Raw genomic sequence first — 18,341 nt, forward strand, 5'->3', positions numbered from 1 at the left:
CTTGTCAGACTTAATTTATGCAAGATAGTTTTAGGCATTTTTTTTCCCCTAGCTTCACAGAAAATTAAACTGGGGTTGCATCTGCCCACAATGCGGGAGGCCTGGGTTCAATCCCTGGGTCAGGAAGATTCCCTGGAGAAGAAAATGGCAACCCACTCCAGGATTCTTGCCTGGAGAATCCCATGGGTGGAGAAGCCTGGTGGGCTACAGTCCATGGGGTAGCAAAGAGTCGTACACGACTGAGCAACTTAACTAACTTCCTTTACTTCATTTATCAAGGATACTTACTTTTTCTAGATAAAATATTTGTAAAAATTATTTTATACCCAATTATTTTTCTTTACCAAATATTTTGCATTATGACTCGCTGCATTTTGGGAGTGTAAATTGTGTGTTCCTCCACCTTCTTCCTCAAGCAATTTGGCTCCCTGTCCTTTTTTCTGTAGTGCATTTTTATATGATTTTTTCCTGTAATCCTCTTCAGATAATTGATTGGCATCTTTCCATGAGCCTGGAAGTGGATCATTTCCTTCAAGGAAGGCCTGAAATGATCACAGCTCGGACTGATGTCTGGACCACTCCCTGTGAGACAGCCTGAGCCTCAGGGACCCAGTGAGGTCAGGTGCTGACTCATGACTCACAGACACTGTAAGGAAAGGAACGGTCATTGTTTGCAGTCATTGGGCCTTAGGGGTAATGCTCGCACAGTGAGATGGCACCAACACAGCGTAAATCATCTTTGGTAGAAAGTCATGCCTTCTCTTCAATCTCTCTGTCATGCCAGCAAAGATTCATCCCTTATTTACGGAATCGGCAATGTCTCCACAGGGAAAACCCACCTACCTAAACTGTGATTTGAGCGGCAAGGAATCGGAGAGGTGGGGCAGGCGGAAGCTGAGTATAGTCCTGCAACCCGGGAGAGGAAGTGAAGCCATTTTCCTTTTCAAGGAAGTCAGTTCCACAGTGCACTACCTCCAATCTTCCATCTTCTCTGCCCTCCTCAGATTTGCTTAATACTTATACCTTCTTGTATATAGTGGACATTTTGTTTCTCTTCTTGTTCTATTTGATTGTGTTGTTTTTTATTTTTGGCTGCCAAGCTTTTCTTATTTGGGGTCACCCTCCACTGTTTAGACAAACTCATCTGTTCTAAGAGGTATTTCCCTGAAGTGATTAAGTTTCTATATTATCAGTGCAGCCTAAGGTTTTTGAACAGTAATAATAAATGTTGCTTTAAATGATATAGAAACCAACAAAAACACCCCAAACCCTCAGTATAATCAATATAAAGTTTATACTAACTTTTAACATTCACATACACATACTTGTTGTCTATAACACAATAAGCAGTCTAAGGATATGGTGAAAGTAAAGTATCAATAATAATGGAAAATAGTAAACAAAGAACTAATAAAGTGTGAACTAAACTTCCTATCTCTAGAAATAAATGACCCTTGGTAGACAAACCCCATTTGGTTTTTAAGGGTAAAACATTTACTACTGTGGAAAATTACCCTTTAGAATGAATAAAGCAAATAAATCCAAATATTGAATTACTTCTATGCCTGTAAAACCATATTAAAAATAAACACGGGCAGCAGTGTCTTCCCCAGTGGTATTAGTATCACTTGTCTGAGTCCTTTCTAACAAAGAATGCTCCACCCTTAATCCCACAAACCACATCTGTAAAGTCATACACATGTTTACATGATTTAAAAATCACTGTGTTTAGAACATTATTTTCGAAACCACATTGAGGTGTAAAGTCTTTATACGAATGGCCTACAGCTGAAGGCCTTGTAGATGACACCTGCTACCTCCTCGGCTCTGAGCTAGAGCTGAGTGTATCATTTATTAGAAAGAATACAATGGAACTTCTCTTATCTTTCTCTCCCCTCTCTTCTTTTCCTCTTTCTTTCTTTCTGCCATCCTTCCTCCCCTTCTTTCTCTCTCCCTCCTCTGCCTTCCTTTTTTCTTTTGATTTTTCTTTCACAATAAAGTTGACTCTTCCTACATTTAGTAAACCAAAAGCCACATTCTACGCTAGGAGTAGAGCCGATTTATCAGTTATGACAACTTGAGAATCTCTGATTTCTTAGCTATTCAGAGCCATCACTATATTATCATCCAATATATTAATAAGTAATAAAAGTGGCTTAATCTACCATCTTATTTCATTTAAAAATTAAACCTTTTCCTTCATATTCTGAACATCCTCAGAGAATGAACATAGCTCACTGATATTGCTTTTTAATTTCACTTCTTATGGACTTCCTAGGTGGCTCTGATGATAAAGATTCAATGCAGGGGACTCAAGTTCGATCCCAGGGTTGGGAAGATCCCCTGGAGGAGGAAATGGCAATCCAGTCCAGTATTCTTTCCTAGAGAATTCCATGGACAGAGGAGCCTCTTGGACTACAGTTCTTGGGGTTGCAAAGAGTCAGACATGACTGAGAGAGTAACACTTTCACTTTTTGAGCTCCTTTGGCTGCTTCTGCGGTTTTCATGAAAAGTCGTTATCACTATCACAAAGTCTCCAGAGAAGTGTCCAGGCAGGTAGCCCTACCCTCACTATCCCAGACCATCTCATGATTCTCCACAGTGAAACTTAAAAAAAAAAAAAATCTTTTATTTTTAAACCTTTTTAAATATATTTTTTTAAATTTACAGAAAATTTGCACAGATAATTGGAGGAGGAAATGGCAACCCATTCCAGTATTCTTGCCTGGGAAATCCCAAAGACAGAGGAGCCTGGCGAGCTATTGTCCAAGGGTCGCAAAGAGTAGGCCTAGACTGAGCACATGTACACACACATGGGCAGATAATACAAGGAGCTCTTACATATCCTTTACCCAACTTCCCCTAAGTTCACGTCTTACATAACCATGGTACAACTCTAAAACTTAAACAGGAAAGGTTACCTAAATTTGGTGTGAATATTTTCATATATTAATTAAACAATTATTAAGCACCTCTCAAATAGGTTCTGGGGACATAGTGATTCTCAAGACAGAATTCCTGCTCACGGAGTTTACATTTTCACCTCTTATGCTGTCTTATTTCTATAGTCAGAGTCATTGCCAAACTGTTGAGCCATCAATCACAGCCAATCTTCCTGAAAATGTCATAGTTTTAATTTTACTAACACCATTACTAAGTTATGTATGCTGCTTTGCAGTGCATACCTTATTTCCACAATTCCTGTTTTTTGTTTGTTTTATTTTTACACTGTTTTGCTTTTATTTGAGTGACTACAATACATCAGGCTGAATCCAGATTGTGGAGTTTAGAGTGACGTCTGTTACCCTATTCATGTGACATTATTCATCTACTTCACCCGAAAAGAATTTTATCCTGAATGACACAGCAAAGTCAGATTGCTAAAGTCAAGTTTAGAAATTTGTGTATTGTGACTGTTTGTCTTTTCTGATTAAATATTTGTGCTTTTCTGGTACAAATATTGTTGATAGAACTACTTTGACATATCAATGGCTGTTGGAGCTCATTCTATAAATTCTCTTTTTCAGTTTTTTGTTGTTATTTAAGTTTCAAATATCTATGACTGCATGTCAGTTATTTGGACAACTTCATTATGTCAGTATTAAAATGGGAAGCATTGAGGAAACAACTCTTTTCCATGTCTCAGGGAGCACATGTAGTTAAGTGAGACTTAAAAATGAAACTTTTAGTTTTCTGAAGCAGGTAATAATTAGAACCTCCCACCTCCAGAGTTACTTAAATGATTTATTTTTGTTAGCATAAAACTTGACTAAAATGTGTTTATGCACATATACATATATAAGACACTCAAATCTCTTGGCTTTTAAAAATTTTTCTTGAATTATATACATATGTATAGAATGTATTATATGTATGTGTAAAGCCATCACTAATTTATATTATAAACCATGAATAATAATTATGAACATGATTTCTTTGAATGGTTTATGGCAAAAAAAGACATCAAATACAATTAGAAAACTCCTTAATTGCGTCTACTAATTTACCCCAACAGACGAGAGATCTAGTACTTTAAGGGAGTAAAGTACTTTACTCCTTGGAAGGCAGAGTTGGTCTAAGTTGACAACACTACTTAAGTTAGAATATGCGTCATCATTGTTATCGATGAGGAGACATCCTTCCAGTCAATGGAAATCCCAGAAACCTTGGCAGAAGCTTTTCCTCTCTTTTTAACAGTTTCCTGCAGCCTTGCCTCAGTTCTTTGTGAACTGAAGGATAATTTCTATCATCTGATCAGTATTCTTTCCATCTATACATGAAAGTCATACAGAGAAACCCAGTGAGAAAGGGTATAGCCACAGGAAAAATAAGGTAGAAGATATGTTCAGGTTTCACATGAGATCAGAAAACAAGTGTTGAAGGGGATGAAAATAAAACCATGGTATGCAGTCATGATGAGGTCGCATATGGCCCATGACTGCCCTTGTGTTCTTCGGTCAAGCCTCTGCATTCAGTTCTTGCAAACCTTCAAGAAGACAAAGCTATGGTAGAAAACTGGGGAGAACAGGGGCTTGGCTCATCAGATTGCAGTCTTAAATCTCTGTGATGGCATTTCCAGTATCTGTGCTTCTCTGAATGCATAATTCATTTGTGTAAATACTCAATACCTTGCTAGTAGAGACTGAAAGTTCCTAAGTTACAGAAATTCTTTTCTTGGCTTATTAGAACCACTTTGTTCTTTTCACAAGACTTTCCTTACACAGAACATTTTCTTTGTGTTACTGTATGTCCCATTGTGCTGTGACTTTCAAGTTGTAAATTGGTTTGCTGGTACCAGAATTTAACTGCAGGCTTGCATGGCATCGTTAACAGGGTGCATGGCGTTTTGGAGGGAAAGTGTGTTTTCTTTTCTCCCTAGCAATAATGGAGAAGAACATAGTGTCTTGGGTATGTATTTAACAAAAGTGGGGTGGAGTGGGGTTAGGGATGGATATGGGGGTAGTTGGGGGTTTGAGGATGGATGTGAAAGAGTGATATAAAATGGATATAAAATTCAATATAGATAATTGGAATTATCTGTCTTTAAAGTGTATCAGAAAAAAAAATCAACGTAACCATTCTATGGGATATCCTAAATTTGAATCAGTCTGATGTTTACTTTTTGTTTATTTCTTATGGCCTGCAAATTTCTTAAACTTATAAATATCTTAAAAAAATATTAGTTTTCAAATATAGCCAATGGAGGGCTTCCTAGGTGGCACTAGTGGTTAAAAAAAAAAAATTGCCTGCCAATGCCAATGCAGGAGACATAAGAGATGTAGGTTCAATCCCTGGATCAGGAAGATCCCCTGGAGGAAGGCTTGGCTGCCAGTCTAGTATTCTTGCCTGGAGAATCCCCTGGACAGAGGAGCCTGGCAGCCTACCTTCACAGGGTTGAATAGAGTCATATACAACTGAAGTGACTTAGAATGAACACACTGACAGCCAATGAAATGACCTCTAAGTTTTCAAGGAAATCTCATTCTCTGGTAGAGAGTTTAACCCAGAATCTGGTTCCCAAGTCTGTGCGAAAGACACTGTGTCCCTCAGCCTACAGTACCGGGAACCACCAAGACCAACACCCCTGCGTGTCCCACACATCCCTTCCCCTTTGCTCCCAAGCTCACACATTTAGCTAGAGCTTCCGAGTTCATGCAAATATTATAATCTTCATTCCTACAGATTTTATAAACAGGTACTTTTATTGCAATTTCTTTGTTTTCTGGGAAAAAAAAAAAAACTAGTCAGGATAGTAAGTGAAGTAGGATGTTAATTAGAGAGATAAAATGAAATTCTTTAATTCGTATTGCTGAATCACATGCCCAAACAGCAGGGAACATATAGACTGAAGCTTAAAGACTAAAGAGAGAGAAGACATAAGTGTCAAGTAGGGTTCCCAGCAGACTGTAACATTTTACTGTGGTGCCAGCACGTTTGAACCAACAATTATTTGGAAATAATGGAAATTATTACAAGAAAAAAATCAACCCTCTTAGGTCTTCCAGGATGGACATAATAATAATAAAAGAATAATTACTTGGTATCTGAAACATCTTTCCTCCATGAATCTCAGAGTATTTTATCCAATATTATTTAATTAAAATTCACACCACTTCTATATTTGAAGGAGAGATTTGCTACATTTTATAGGTAAAAAATTGCTTTTCTGAAAGATTGAACATCTTGACTACACAAGTTTTTATCACTGTAAAATGAAATAGACCCATTGCCTTTCTTTCTATTGCTAAATAAGGTTTATCAAGCTAAGAAATTAAAATAAGGGAAATAAGCAGTTTTTTTGAGTCTAAATGACACAAAATTACTCATGTCAAATTTGAGGAAGGTATTATTCTTCCTTCTCACTGAACTGATTGGATACTTTGGTGATTTTTTTATGTAGCTTGAAAGTGAAGTTGCTCAGTCGTGTCCGACTCTTTGCAACCCCATGGCCTGCAGCCTTCCAGGCTCCTCTGTCCATGGGATTTTCCAGGCAAGAGTACTGGAGTGGGTTGCCATTTCCTTATGTAGCTTGAACTTTTGGCTATTCCGAAAGTTGGAAAACATCAGCAAACTCATATATCTGAGTTTGTTCTTTACGTATGTAATTTTCGCTATGTCGTGACCACTTCACAGTTCAATACTTGCTTGTTTCAAGCTCCCTTTAATTTTTTTTCCCTGTGAAAATGCTATTAAAGTAAAAATGCCTCCAAACAGAAGGGTTGAAGGAAAATAGAATTTCTAAAAAGAAATCAACTTTTGAAATGTTGGTTGTTACTAGTTGCTAGAAATTGATGTCACTCTAATTAATAAGAAAATTCATTGTGTGTGCTCAGTGAAATCAATTGTATTACTAATATGTAACACAACATAATTTTCTTCTATATTCAAGCTATTTGGGGCAATAGTGAAAGAAATCATGGTAACATCAGTAACCCCAACAACAGTAATAATATTGGCACAAGTAGGTCGAGTTTAGTATTTACTTTGTGCCAAGCTCCGTGCTAAGCACTTAAGCACTTGAGCTCTCACCTTCTTTTATGCTCACCAAAGGGGCAGGTATGAAGTAAACTGTTTTTGTTCAAATATTAATTAAATCACCTACTAGCTTTCCTACCTGGAATGAGTTACTTAAAGTTTAGAGAGTTCTTCATCCACAAAAAATCAGGGTGCTGAAAAGGTTATTGTGAGGTTGAAATGATTGGCACACAGGAGATTCCTAGAAGAGTACCAGCTCCGTGGCAAAGGTCTCCTCACGTAACTGTGGCACAGATGAGGGCACCGGGCTTCAGGGCTGTGAAGCCACTTGCCCATGGCCATCGGTGTAGTGACCAGCAGAGCCATCCCTTTCCAACTTCAAATTCTGGGCTTCTAATATCACATTTAATACCACTACTTGTTGGCAACCCCCTGATAAATGACAACAACTGGGATTAAGCTTCTTAAGAACAAGGAATGTAGCCTAAGTATTTAAAATTCTTTTCCAGTTTTATTGAGGAGTAATTAACATGCATCACTGTATAATTTTAAGGCATATAGCATCATGGTTTGATTTACATACATTGTGATATAATTACCACAATAGGTTCAGCTGTAACTTACATAACTTTATGTTCTCAGTTCTCAGCACAGCTCATGGCTCCTACATTGTACTGTTTAATTTGATTTAAAATAAAAAATAATGCTCTGTTTACTGTTTCATACTTTTTACTGAAAAGAGCATAGATTGTATTTGTTGGTTATTCTTCCCATTTTCTGTTGCTTTGTCTGTTAAAGGCATAGTTATTTACCTAGTGATTACTACATTAAATACAAGTAGAGAACTGCGAAGACTTATTTTACTTCCCTGCCATCAGTTGTCCGCCACCTATCTTATTTCAGTGCAGGAAACATTACACTGAGAATTATTAGTTAATTCTTCCACATATAGATACCCAACGTTATTTTTATATGGTACTGAAATCCTTTATCTTTTGCATGGGTTATCTGAAACTAATACAGCACTTGCATTCTTGATAGCAATCACAATATTCGTTTTTCATCTAAAATATAGTTTAATACTGGTCAAAGAAAATGAAGGATGTAGAAGTTCATGACAGTATTGAAACATCTATTATTCTAATGCTATTCTGAGAGGCACCTCAAGAGTTCAAGTTCTAATATTCCATCAGACAAGACTGTATGTAAATCATCTTGGAAAGATGAGTGTGTAATTGGTCAACAGAGAAATTTCCATAAAATCCCTCAGATATTTGGTTTATCTCCAACTTTCAGAAAGTTATTATTTACATTTAACCTGTAATTTCCATCCTCATGTCCCACTGAAGGCAAATGAATGTTGTTTTAACTATTTTTCGGCTTTGAACATCCATTAAAAACAGATCACTAACAACTATTCAATATTCCTGTCTATGTGCATCAAATATATTTTTGAAACTTTTTTGTGTGTGTGAAATGTCTATTTTTTTCAGGTTTATGAAAGAGTCTGGCAAAAACAACAATAGCAACAACAAATAGCAGTAGGTATACCGAGAAGGGGCTTCTCAGGTGGCTCAGTGGAACAGAATCCACCTGCCAAGCATAAGACTCGAGTTCAATCCCTGGGTCAGGAAGATCCCCTTGAGAAGGAAACAGCAACCCACTCCAGGATTCTTGCCTGGGAAACTGCAAGGACACAGGAGCCTGGTGGGCTGCAGTCCAAGGGGCACAAAGAGTCAGACACGACTTGTGACTGAAAAACAGAAAATTGAGAAAGAAGAATGCATAACTGGCATATATATATATGTATATACATATATATATTCTTTTTAGTATGATAATAATCCTTTAGTATATTTCAAATGAGCAAATTATTGTAACTGTAGAAGAATATAAGCTAAGAAAAACCGAAGTAGCTGCATTCTTCAGAGAGAGATATCAGTAATACTACATAAGAGAATTGCTTCCAAAATGAAGGGTAATTATTGACCTGAAATCATTTATCTGATTCATGTGAGTTGAGTTGCCCTTTCCATCTTGTTATTGCTAGAAATTAAGATTTTATGATATTTTCCAATTATAATACTTATTTTTAATGACTTTCAAAATAGTTTTTAAGCATGCTTCTTTACCTCAACATAGAAATATATTAAATAGACAACTTTGGTTTTCTGAGATTGGATATTACAAGAAAAACCAAAACGTGTAAACTCAGGACTTAGATGTTTTGCATTTGGTTTTTGTCATCAACTAGTATTCTCAATATGTATTTCATTTATTATTATTTTTTGCATTATTTTTATTCACAAAAACGTGGTGTCAAACTAGATTACCTCTTCAGTCCTTTCTAAAGATAATATGTACAGAGAGTAATTCACACTTGTTCAACAACTTCCATCAAGGTAAAACAAAACTCTTTTCTGTAGCTTCCAGTTTGTTAAATTACTATGTTAAGCCAGAGCCCCACAAGTGAATGTTTTCTTATTTCTTAAATTTGTCCTCTACTTTACTTTTAAGTATCTTTGGTTATCCCATGCCTTGAAATGTAAAGAAACATTTCTGCATGTTACTCTGGAGTTAATTTTTATTCTTCAAGATTCAGGTCAAATGTGTGTTTTTTTTTTTTTTTTTTTAAACTTGAATATCTGTTTTTTTTTTTCCATCAAAAAATTATGAATAACCCATTTCAAAAAGAATTTTGAGGTGTGACCTAGTGTTCCCAGAAAAAGTCTGCAATACTCTAGGACATAGAGACTTAAGCAAGATAGGAAGTTGAAACACAACCAGAGCCTTTCAAACCCTCACTAAATAAAAGTCAGATAATTTGGGTTCCCAACAATTGATTTTTTTTTTTTTTTTGGCTTTTCAATAGCCCCCAGAAGTCTGGCCATAGCCATAGAAAATGATCCATAAACACTCAACGGATGCCTCAACTGGCCCTTTTTTATTGATTTCCCTTTAAAGAAATAATGCCATTTGTGAGTAATTCAGTCTTCTCCAATCTTTACCATTCTATTGTTTTCCTCTATTTTTCTGCATTGTTCACTGAAGAGGGCTTTCTTATTCTCCTTACTTACTATTCTCTGGAACTGTGCATTCATTTGGGTATAGCTTTTCCTTTCTCCCTTATGTAACTTATATGCAGAGTAAGTCATGTAAAAATGCCAGGCTGGATGAATCACAAGCTGGAATTAAAATTGCCAGGAGAAATAGCAACAGTCTCAGATATGTAGATGATACTACTCTAATGGCAGAAAGTGAAGAGGAACTAAAGAGTCTCTTGATGATGGTGAAAGAGCAGAATAAAAAAAGCTGGCTTAAAACTCAACATTCAAAAAACTAAGGTCATGGCATCTAGTCCCATCACTTCACAGCAAATAGAAGGGAAAAAGTGAAAACAGTGACAGATTTTCTTTTCTTGGGCTCCCAATCACTGAGGACGGTGACACAGCCATGAAGTTAAAAGATGCTTGTTCCTTGGAAGAAAAGATATGACAAACCCAGACAGTGTATTAAAAAGCAGAGACACCACTTTGCCAACAAAGGTCCATATAGTCGAAGCTATAGTTTTTCCAGTAGTCACATACAGATGGGAGAGTTGGACTGTAAACAAGGCTGAGTGCTGAAGAATTGATCCTTTTGAATTCTGGTGCTGGAGAAGACAGTTGAAAGTCCCTTGAACTGCAAAGAGATCAAACCAGTTAATCCTAAAGGAAATCAACCCTGAGTATTCATTGGAAGGAGTGTTGCTAAAGCTGAAGCTCCAATACTTTGGCCACCTGATTGATGCTAAAAGCCAACTCATTGGAAAAGTCTCTGATGTTGGGAAAGATTGAAGACAGAAGTGGGTGACAGAGGATGAGATGGTTGGATAGCATTACCAACTCAGTGGACATGAGTTTGAACAGACTCCAGGAGATAGTGAAGGACAGGGAAGCCTGGTGTGCTACAGTCCATGGGGTTGCAAATAGTTGGACATGATTTAGTGACTGAACAACAGTCTTCTCACCCTTACTGAAACTCATTTCCTACCCTTAAACACTGCTCTGGCCATGATGCTTTATACAGAAGTCTCCTTTATTAAAATAACAATCATTTTATGGGAGAGAGATTTTCCTGGAGATTCAGGAGCGTATCTGCAGTATGGACTTGTTCTGCAGTTTTAGGTAAAAAGGAAGTTTGCAAAAAAAAAAAAAAAAAAAAAAACCTCTATAGTCTTGCAAAAACTTAATCCATCACTGTGATTATTGTCTTGACATCATGAAAAGATGAGGAGTGAGCAGAGTTGTGTGAAGCCGTGTAGGGATCAAGGAAGGCAGTGTTAGCTTGTTTCTACTTATTTTACTTATTTGAAATTGCACCTCTCACTAACTTCAGTTCATGCAATCATTTTTCAGTCTGAAATGTGCTAGGTGCCATTGTGCTGAAGGTAGATATGTCCAGGGTGTCAAAATGTTTGGGGACTACTTCTATAAATCATTGGTGGGCAAAACCCTGTGGAGAACACACATATTAGTAAATCCCCAAGAAATTTATGATTGGAGATATGCATTGGTTTTTTTCACCTTAATTATCAGTGCAAAGAATGGATTAAGTATCTATTATTACTGTTTTAGGTCTTGAACTAAAGATATACAAAGACCTCTCCATTTTGCAGTCTTTTAGTGACTATTTTAAGGCATTGGTTTTTCTCCACCATACTGTAAAATATACAAAGTTTCTTCAAAGAAATAGGGGTAGAATAAACCAAAGTATTCACTGAAACTAAAGTATTCCCCCACCAGCAAATTTATGTAAAAAGAGTCAGCCAGCCACCTCTCAGACCTGAAATGTCAAACTTGTAAAAATAGTATTCTTGGGAGTTATATTTGATCATTTGTTAAATATGGGGATATAAAATGTAGAAATCCATGTGTAATGCTTCAAATCCCTAATCTGGTTTAAAAGGTCAGCTGAAGCCTAAAAGGACTTGACATTTTACCTTTTAAAGTCTGACTTTTAGTCTTAAGACTTAACAACATTTCAGCCTGAATGACCTGAAGGATAAATACAAAGCTGGTTTCAATTGAACTATTTAGAAAGCAGGGGATCTTCTAATTTGTAAGACAGCATTCAGAGAGCTTTTTCCATTAAGAACTCAATCGACTGAAAAATGATTTCCTTGGATATTCCACAATCTTTCAATGCTTGTGTAAATTTTACACAGGAGGTGGGTGGTGTTCGAGGCTCAAGATATTAAACCCCATGGTACGAAGAAAGAAAACCACCTTATGAGCTGCAGAAAACTGATGATCACCTGTAAGCAATGTGTATTGCCTTTGTTTACCAGTTTCTCCCTCAGGTGAAATGCAATTTACATACCAATCATTTACTCTAGTTTCATTCCTTGAAGCAATTTCAATGGCTTTTTCAAGTGATCATTATTATTCATTAATGTTTACTGATCACCACTGGGTACATATGATAGAAGGTTGGTGGAGTATTATACAGTGAATGTCTTACTGTAAACTACACTTTGTACACTTTTATTGTATTTTCATAAGACCAGTGACTGTCCCTTACTTTTGTATGATTTGTGCTAAAATTCCACTCATGAGAAGCAACCAAAGATCAGAATTGGAATTCTAGAAGTACATTTCTGTGTCATTTGCTCGTGGTGGGGAGGTGGGGCGGGGGGGGGGGGGGGGGGGGCGGCGGTGGACAGGAGTCAGTGTAAAGCATAAAACATAAAACAGGTCAAGATTTACTGGGACAATGTCAATTGTGTTATATAATTTTAAAATGAGCCCTATTTTTTTTTAACCTCACTGATAAGGACAGCAGGTATTTAAAAAAAAATAAAAATATGGGAAGAATGAACCAAATATAATGATGAACTCATGTGTTCAGAAAATTGCCTTTTATAACATAAAAAATGAAGTTCTATAGAGTTGGAATTTCCCTTATCTACAAGGGTCATTACACACTTGATACTACACTTGATCTTGGACAATAAAAACTGTGGGAAATTCTGAAAGAGATGGGAATACCAGACCACCTGATCTGCCTCTTGAGAAATCTGTATGCAGGTCAGGAAGCAACAGTTAGAACTGGACATGGAACAACAGACTGGTTCCAAATAGGAAAAGGAGTACATCAAGGCTGCATATTGTCACCCTGCTTATTTAACTTATATGCAGAGTACATCATGAGAAACGCTGGGCTGGAAGAAACAAAAGCTGGAATCAAGATTGCCGGGAGAAATATCAATAACCTCAGATATGCAGATGACACAACCCTTATGGCAGAAAGTGAAGAGGAACTCAAAAGCCTCTTGATGAAAGTGAAAGTGGAGAGTGAAAAAGTTGGCTTAAAGCTCAACATTCAGAAAGCGAAGATCATGGCATCTGGTCCCATCACTTCATGGGAAATAGATGGGGAAACAGTGGAAACAGTGTCAGACTTTATTTTTTTGGGGCTCCAAAATCACTGCAGATGGTGATTGCAGCCATGAAATTAAAAGATGCTTACTCCTTGGAAGGAAAGTTATGTCCAACCTAATAGCATATTCAAAAGCAGAGACATTTCTTTGCCAACAAAGGTCTGTCTAGTCAAGGCTATGGTTTTTCCTGTGGTCATGTATGGATGTGAGAGTTGGACTGTGAAGAAGGCTGAGAGCCAGAGAATTGATGCTTTTGAACTGTGGTGTTGGAGAAGACTCTTGAGAGTCCCTTGGACTGCAAGGAGATCCAACCAGTCCATTCTGAAGGAGATCAGCCCTGGTATTTCTTTGGAAGGAATGATGCTAAAGCTGAAACTCCAGTGCTCTGGCCACCTCATGTGAAGACTTGACTCATTGGAAAAGACTCTGATGCTGGGAGGGATTGGGGGCAGGAGGAGAAGGGGACGACAGAGGATGAGATGGCTGGATGGCATCACTGACTCGATGGACATGAGTCTGAGTGAACTCTGGGAGTTGGTGATGGACAGGAAGGCTTGGCATGCTGCAATTCATGGGATCACAAAGAGTCAGACACGACTGAGCAACTGAACTGAACTCACAAGGATCATTTAAATTGACACTCCCATGAGAGTCTTTCCAAGGATTATCCAAGTACAGATCAGCCTCTCTATAGAAAATAGACATATTTCTATCTTACCCAGAGGTTTTCCTAGGCTAGATTCCCAAACTGAAGAAACATTTTCAGTTTCATGGAAGGAAAATCTGAAGTGATCAGAATCCCAGGCAGCTTGCTCAGATACCATACAAAATAATAGAATTTTCATGTATTTGTGAACATGATTCTTTTAGCCATTCATTGAAGGGTTATTTATTGAAAACATACGGTATACAAATCCTGATGTCTGTGTGAAACTACTTACTTTTTTTAGAAAAGGCAAATTATGGAGGCTTCAGCTGGCCAATATGAAGTGGCCCTCAATTTTTATGTTTAAATGTTGCATATTGAGAACCTATATGCAGGTCAGAAAGCAACAGTTAGAACTGGACATGGAACAACAGACTGGTTCCAAATAGGAAAAGGAGTATGTCAAGGCTGTATATTGTCACCCTGCTTATTTAACTTATATGCACAGTACATCATGAGAAATACTGGGCTGGAAGAAACACAAGCTGGAATCAAGATTTCCAGGAGAAATATCAATAACCTCAGATATGCAGATGACAGCACCCTTATGGCAGAAAGTGAAGAGGAACTAAAAAGCCTCTTGATGAAAGTGAAAGAGGAGAGTTAAAAAGTTGGCTTGAAGTGAAGTGAAGTCACTGAGTCGTGTCTGACTCTTTGCGACCCCATGGACTGTAACCAGGCTCCTCTGTCCCTGGGATTCTTCAGGCAGGAATACTGGAGTGGGTTGCCATTTCCTTCTAGGAGATCTTCCCAACCCAGGGATCGAACCTGGGTCTCCCATATTGCAGGCAGATGCTTTACCATCTGAGCCACCAGGGAAGTCCAAAAAAAAAAAAAAAAAAAGTTGGCCTAAAGCTCAACATTCAGAAAACTATAATGGCATGTGGTCCCATCACTGCATGGGAAATAGATGGGGAAACAGTGGAAACAATGTCAGACTTTATTTTTTTGGACTCCAAAATCACTGCAGATGTTGATTGCTGCCATGAAATTAAAAGACACTTACTCCTTGGAAGGAAATTTATGACAACCTAGATAGCATATTATAAAACAGAGAAATTACTTTGCCAACAAAGGTCCGTCTAGTCAAGGCTATGGTTTTTCCAGTGATCATGTATGGACGTGAGAGTTGGACTGTGAAGAAAGCTGAGTGCCAAAGAATTGATGCTTTTGAACTGTGGTGTTGGAGAAGACTTTTGAGAGTCCCTTGAACTGCAAGGAGATCCAACCAGTCCATCCTAAAGGAGATCGGTCTTAGGTGTTCATTGAAAGGACTGATGCTGAAGCTGAAACTCCAATACTTTGGCCACCTCATGAGAAGAGTTAACTCATTGGAAAAGACTGATGCTGGGAGGGATTGGGGGCAGGAGGAGAAGGGGATGACAGAGGATGAGATGGCTGGATGGCATCACAGATTCGATGGACATGAGTTTGGGTGAACTCCGGGAGTTGGTGATGGACAGGGAGGCCTGGCATGCTGCGATTCATGGGTTTGGAAAGAGTTGGACATGACTGAGCAGCTGAACTGAACTGATGCTACATTTTCAGCTGTAACAATAAACAGGGGTGAGAGTGAAGCTGAAGAGTATTGCCCTTTCTGCAGACTCCAGTGAGGCAACCGTGAAAGGGAGTGTGGAACTCTTGACCCTTTCCAAATCCTCATCAATTGGAAATTGATAGATGAGACACAAGATAGTACAAAACAAGCCTTAAGTTATTACTTAGCATGTATCTGAAAGTTGTTAAAGTAAACTAAACAATTGGGCGCTTTGACAACTGTTTTGATCCACAAACATCTAAAAGGATAGGAAATGCTCAGGCTGGTGTCCGTTATGAAAACCATCACTGACCTAGGGCTCCTCGGTGTAACTCAGTGACTATAAATAAAGGGAGATGAAAGGTCAGAGCTGGGATAGGGAAAGAGTGAGGAATGCATAGGGCTGCTGTATTTTTATTGCATTCAAGGCTTTGAAGATGCATGTCGGTCCTATACAGAAGCACAGGTGAGCAAATAAATCCCTAAGAAACGAAATGAGCTGTAGCCCATCAAATTTTATTTTTTAAAAATAATTGTGTCAAAATCAGTCAATTGGTGTAACAGAAATAAAGTTATTTTCATAGAACATTATCACAGGATCAATGTTTCTCACTTTGAAAAAAATAACCATTTCCCTTCCACTTCGACACTTATTTTTGATAAATGCTCCAGCTTCACCTCAGTATTAATTTTTCAGTCAGGTACTATTATGCTGTGACAACCTTTTATTCCATTGTCATTATGTCAGGTTATTGAAAAGGATAATAGGTGGATATATTTGCCTTTAGAATGTTAAGAAATAAATGGCATTCTTAATCCCTATTTATCTACAGTACTTCTTAATTTCAGAGAATGATTCTAGTGATAATTACCAGATTTTTACATTGGCAGAAAACTGAAGCTTATGTTAATAATAGTACAATTTGATATTTATGCGTTGTTTTTTATTGCAAATATAAAATGTGGTAATCATCATTAAGATAACTTTATTTATTAAAATCTGAAAAGAATCTATTCTTGCTTTGAGTAATCTGGCCCATTATCTCTTAATCAAGTAATAAAAAGAGATGTTAGAAGCTTATCTTACAAATCATACAGAAAATAATCAATTTGTTATCTGTGGTCTACACTTTTCATATAAAAAAGTGTGCGCATTCTGTTTATAACAGCTTCAACAAAGAACAAGACAGCATAAAACAACCCTCAAGATATTATTTACTGTGTATCTTCAAGTTGTTAAACTAAATAATTGAGAGCTCTGACAGCTGATTTGATCCACAAATAGTTTGGGGGCTCTTTTGCTTTTATGGAATTGAGAAAAATGAGCAAGAATAGGACTGAGTTATGCTGTAAAACTCTATCCACCTTTGGAAGCAATACACACAAAAATTCATAATAATTAGATTTGCAAAAGTGTTAAATTTCAATAATAATAAATAGTGATAAAGATGTGGGGAAACATAAAATCAGACGTACTGTTGTTTGAAATTTAATTTTTGAAACATTTGGAAGAGTAATTTGGCAATGTGTAATATAACTAAAGATATGCGCACTACTGAATATTCTGTACAAGTTAAAATGAGTTAACTAGATTTATACATTCAACATTAACAGATTTTTAAATGACATCTAAAGAACCCACTTCAGAAGGATTACTACAGTAGCAACACTGTTAGTCAGCTGTGTGTGTGTGTGTGTGCTCAACCGCTCAGTCACGTCTGACTCTTTGCAGTCCGGTGGACTGTAGCCTGCCCGGTTCCTTTATCCATGGAATTTTCCAGGCAGGAATACTGGAATGGGTTGCCGTTTCGTTTTCCAGGGGCTCTTCCTCACCCAGGGATCAAACCTGCGTCTCCTGCATTGCAGGAGGATTGTTTATCAACTGAGCCACCAGGAAGCCCTATTCTTAATTCTAAAAGAAAACCAGTTCTCAAGGAAATAAGACAGAATATTAATATTCATAGTTCCTTGTTTTAAATAGATGGGTATTTGTTAAATTGCTCTCTGCTGTTTCCTTTATGTATGTTTTAAATATTTTTGATAGTAAAAGTACCTTATTAATGAAATCCACAGGTTATATCTTTCCCATACATTCACCACCAGTACGTTCCCTAGGTTAACTGTTTTCATTTGTTTATTCTTTCAATAAATAGATATTTACTGAACAACTGTACTCCTCTGAGCATTGGGCTGCACTCTAAATAGTCAAAGAAAATGCCTTCAATAGGCTTCCAGTTCAGCTAATGAACTATACAAAAACCTTTTACTATTCTTTAAAATTTTCATATGCCCCAAATTTATGGCTGCACTTAGGAAAGACACTATCTATCTACCAAAAATAGTTCCCTTATTTTTGTATGTCTGTGCTAATGTGATTTGTTGAACCAGAGCTTTGTCAATGACTAGAAGTTATAAAGTTAAGTTCCTTTGTGTCTATAGGGAGCATTTAGGGTATTACAGCCTTGGAGCCCTTAATTGGTAGTTCCTAGGCTTCTTTCTGGGGTTCATACATCAGAAAAAGCTTCAAAGAATGTGTGCCACTTAAAAGAGGGTGATTAACATATATTTTGCTCTAATAATATTAACATTGTCATTCACAGAAGAAATAATATTTTACTATAAAATCCCTATTTATCTGATTCTTTATATTGAATGCACTTAGCTTTTGGATACATTTCCTACACTGTCCTATATGTTTTACA

The sequence above is a fragment of the Bos indicus genome, chromosome 14 (genome assembly GCF_029378745.1).
Source record: "Bos indicus isolate NIAB-ARS_2022 breed Sahiwal x Tharparkar chromosome 14, NIAB-ARS_B.indTharparkar_mat_pri_1.0, whole genome shotgun sequence".
NCBI lineage: Eukaryota > Metazoa > Chordata > Mammalia > Artiodactyla > Bovidae > Bos > Bos indicus.